Consider the following 5341-nt stretch of genomic DNA (forward strand, 5'->3'; position numbering starts at 1 on the left):
ACTGAAATATTAAAAACTCTACATGAAAAAAGCTTGGCTAAGATCTGAATATTGCTAAACACCATTATTCAGATCTCGATCTTCTCTGAAACACTTTTCGAGAGAGCCACGTCTTTGTGCATGTCAATATTTATAGGAATAGTTGCATTTATGCTAACTTCTCCCGTCCACTGAAATTACAAATATTCTCATATAAATTTGAAAAATTATGATTTAGCTCAAGGTTATGGCCTTGGCACACTCACTACTTTGTCTCCATTCTTCTCCCATTTGACAAACACGCAATCTTTTTCTCCAAACCCTTTATTCATGTGCAGTGAAGTACTATGAATCATGTCTGAGCATAAAGTTATTAATGATGTTTAAAATATCCGCCATTAAAGTCGCAATCGATAAGATATTTTGATTTTTTCTGATTTCCTCATACACTTTCCAAGCATTAACCAGCACACTTTTTGCTAGAATACTTAGTTCAACTTCATTATTCTCTAAATACTTTCCGCTGCGAGCACTCTTTTCATGATACAGTCATTCGAAAGTAGGAATTTGAAAAATCCTGTAACGTATATATGACTTCGGGCATATATTTTTCTACTCATCTTATGAAATTAACGTTTCATAAAAAAACATGAATCATTTTAATTACGCTTTTTAAAATGTTAACACAAATCTCTTCAACGAAATAGGTGTATTAAAACTGGATATTGAATAAGTAGTTTTTTGAAAAAAATCTTTATAAAATAAAAGTGAGAATTAGGGGAAAATGATACTTTTAAATGTCATTATGCATTAAAGAATTTAGCAAGTATATTGAATCGAAAAGATCGAAGAAACAGGAATACATTTCAAAATATTCGTATTGTGCTATAGGGCACTCATTTCCTCCAGATGACTATCAAGGCTGCAAATAAAACTACTTTTGTTCCATGTTGACTTAAAGGAAGACAAGCGATGATCACGAAAAGGACGACAACTCTAAGCTTCAGCGCTCACAGATGTTTCTGAGCCGGAAGTGCGTATAAAAGAAGAGATGAAGGTAAGAAACAATATCCTAAAAAAGTAAAATATTTCTTTGGCCTGATCTTAATGTCAATTTATTTGTTCTTTACGAAAGCAATGAATTAGTAATCAATATAAGAACTCGGAAAAGTAAGTCCGTGCATATTTATTCACCTAATAAAAGGACTTGTTAATTGCTCTAAAAAATAAATATATATATAATTGTCTTAAGTTGAATTTCCTCCCAAAATTAACCCGTAACTGGAGAAAGGAGTCAAAATGTCTCCGCGTTAGCTCTAATTATCACGTGATTTCATCAGTACCTTCAAGTTGTTCTTTCAGCAGTATGTTAGCAAAAGTCTAAGTATGAACATGTGCGTATAACCGAATTCTTCTTTTCCAAAGTTTTTATTACCATTTATAGATCAATGACTCGCAGTCTCTGAAACTGCTTTGTTGCTGCTGAAAATGTTGTATTCTTCATTTTTGTTTAATAAATTCTAAGTTATTAACATTAATGCAATTCCATAATATGTAAACGAAGTAGATGCTGATTAAAAGATTGCTTAGGTTTTTCTTATAACATCTTTCCAATATTTAATATTATAACATTTTTAATATTAATATTTTTAATATTTTTGGTAACTACAAGATTTCCAGAATGTATTGTGTTTCTAAAATGAATTCCAATGCGTTTTACAAAAACCAAAAAAGAAAAATAACAATGGAATCATTTTTATTCCATGTCTTTAGCCGCATGAGGAAATTCATATCTCCAGTTACGTGTTAATCTTCATACATCTCGGTAGGTATTTTTAGCATCAAAATTAGAAAATAAATAAATAAAACATCAAAATGATGCACTGACCTTGATTGGTGCCTGAAAGGAGACATCTGAGTGCAAAGGGTTAATTTTGGACTGTGCATTAATATAAACAATAAAACAATCCCTCGTGATTTGAAATGTCTCTAACTAAAACTAATTCAACTACATGTTTAAACTCGTATGCAACAAGCTACTGATCTTATAAAATATATCGACATGTAAAAGACAACACTCAAAAATTTGCCTTTCTAGAATGATTGTTCTAAAAAAGCTTTATCTCAATAAATATGAGCAGTTGCAAATCATAGGCATTGATAATACATTTCACCTATTTTATTATTAAAATATCCATATTTATTAATTAAAAAGCGTCAATATATTTATTTTTATTTCAAAAATTGGTTGTGAAAACTTTAATCAAAAAATCGTCAAGATTTTGAATTTTTATTGTATTGCCTTACTTGGTTTATTTTACTCTTTTAATATTATATTATTTTTTAATATTTAAGAGTCTATTTAGTTTTTTATTTGCAAGACAATGCAAATGAATTATTAGAACATTTCTATTATTAGATCAGTTCTCCAAATCTCTCAAGAATAAAATGTTTTCCTTTTAATAACTCCTTTTTCCATCAATGGTATTGAAGGAATGTTTAATTTATTTGCAAAATTCATCGTATTAAATGTTCAAAAATTAAAAGCAAATATGGCCACAATATGTCTGTAGTCAGCCGAAAATGTTCGTGGATGAATTGTAACTGAGTAAATGGAAAGCGCAATTTAAAATATCTTTTACGAAATAAAGTCACTTATCTCTGAATATCTTCCTTTCAAAGACCAACTTCCAAAACCTAATTATTTAAAATTCAGAGTTATGCAAATGCAATCGTAACTGACTTGTTTCCTTGTTAATGTCTGGAACTAACCGGAAATCAGAAAGTACTCAAGATTCCTTCAGATCTTCAAACCCACCATTTCACTCCCAAATCCAGAGATAATTCAATTGCAGATTCATTGAGTTTAATTAGCTAGAACGTTTCTTTCATTAATTCTTATCATCCAAACAAATGAAACGTGATGAGATGTTTGAAACTCCATGCTTGTGTTTGATAGGTATTTAAATGCTTCTCGTCATGCTTTTGATCAAGAGACTTGAATATAAATGATAAAATCAATTGAAGAGAGCTTTAATGATGCACACATTGATCGCGTGAGTCAAGTTCACTTCACAAAGCACTTGCTGAATATCCTTCATACGAGAATCTACCTCAATTTAGTCCTCTCACTTTGTTGACGATTCGCGAGAATGAAGAATAGTTTTACATGCAGTTGTGAGCGAGAAACAAAATACTTCGGTTATGTCCATTCGTTTGCAGTAAATGATAGTAAATTTTGCAATTTAAATTAACATTTCCAATATACAACTTAATATCACTTACGTATAACTACTTCATAATGTTGTCTAACACAGTTTAATTACATTTGATAATGTCATTTGTTTAATATGAGAATAAAAGAGAAACAATTTAGAAGATAACGTTGTGGTACTGATATTTACATTGTTTGCTTCGGTTTTAAAAAAAACTTTTTCTATTGAGTTTTTTATGCAATCTCTGTGGTTTTTTAATGCATATACATATGCTAGTTTAAGGTTATTTCTTTTCTTTAATCAATAAATTCTTAGTTATTTTTACTTAAAAAAATAATATTCTTTTATCTCATTTCTTAGTTTTTAAGCATAAGCATAAAAAATTCAAGATTGTAGCAATAAAATTAGTCTAATAATATTTATTACACTATGTTTCATCATAAATTGCAAAATCACTTTCCGTCCCTAAATTCTGAAAACCGACGAAAACTTGTAGTCGGTTATTTTAATAGTAGTTACTAAAGTGACATTTTAAAGGAACAATTTCATCTAGAAAAACAAAAAATCCAGTTGAATAATGTACTATATTCCATTAACATTTTTACAATGCTGAAATATTTCATTTTCATATTGTAAGTAATTTAAATATTTCTAACAAGTATTCTATTAAAGAGTCATATCATGAGATATTATGAAATATTGACTACATTTTTTAAATAAATAATCCCATTGTGAGCAACACACATGTTTCAAGAAACAAGAAAAACAATTAAACAATTCAATTGTTTTTATCAAGACACCAACTGGTATAAATAATTTCACAAAAGCAATATCAGATATGTTGGATGAATACTGAAATTTCCTAAAATGATGAAATGTTTCGAAATCAAATAATTATGATATACTTCGAATCCTAAATGGCTCTACCTAACGACTGGGTAAATATAAAAGTGGAAGGGAGATTAAATATAGAAAACTGAAAGGGGGATAGAAAGAAAAAAGGCATAACACTTGGTATATCCAATATGACAAATACAAAGCGCATGGAAATAACACATTGTATTTAGCATATATATTTCATACTCACCAACTATAACATTACAGATATCCTTATTTAAAATAGGTCTAAGCCCTTTTACTACTATAAAATTCTGATAACTGAATAAAATTTTATTTCCATAAATTAATTAATTAATTTGTTTTCTTAGTAAGAAATATTTATATAATTAAACCGATAAAATAATACGTTTGAAATGTATAGAGCTAAACATGTTCAACACATTTTTTTTCTCTTTTAATTCAACTTTATTAAAAAAAGAGTTTCAATAGTAACATTTCTATTTAAATTAAGAACCGGATTGAATAGAATGAGCTTAACAAAATAAATTCCAATACATGTACGCAAGTTATCGTTTCCCCCAAACAGTTTTAAATATGTCTGGGGAGAACTGTATAATTATTGCACCACCACCCAATCAAATTTTCCAAGCTAAAGGATGTTGAATGAGTTTGACACTACTCAATCACAATTCCATTTTTCTGGAAACATTTGGTGGGTCGAGTCGATAATAGAGTAAGGTATTTCATCAAGATATGAAGGGAAATAAAAGGCGGTACCAGGTGTGATGGAGTACATCCATGTGATGGCAGAATATATCAGTAGAACAAAGATATATTGAATAATACGTTTAAGATTAGCACTTGCCTTGATTATTTTATTATATTTGGGAACTGTGGCTAATAACAGAGACGTGACAGTCTGTCAGAGTGAATAGAATTAGAATCATTTAAATCAAACGGATATTTGTCTGATCACAAAAGGAAGCATACTAGGTAACGGTTTAAGCATTTAATATTTGTAGTGTTAAGTTACAATAAATCTCAAGACGTATATTTATGATTTTTATGCGCTGCATTTCTTTGTATGAAAATAAGACAAATCAAAAACTTTTCTATTACTGTTCATTATAAAGCTCATGGAAAATGCAGAATTTTAGCTTTAAAAATTTTTAATTTATCTCTATGTATGAAAACCTGAAATCAAAAAATTTGATTTGATTCAGACAAATTCGAATGATTTTTGTAGTTCGATATGTAAGTATAAAATAAAAACTCAGTTATATATTTAAAACAAGTTGTAAAAATTT

The sequence above is a fragment of the Argiope bruennichi genome, chromosome X1 (genome assembly GCF_947563725.1).
Source record: "Argiope bruennichi chromosome X1, qqArgBrue1.1, whole genome shotgun sequence".
Taxonomy (NCBI): domain Eukaryota; kingdom Metazoa; phylum Arthropoda; class Arachnida; order Araneae; family Araneidae; genus Argiope; species Argiope bruennichi.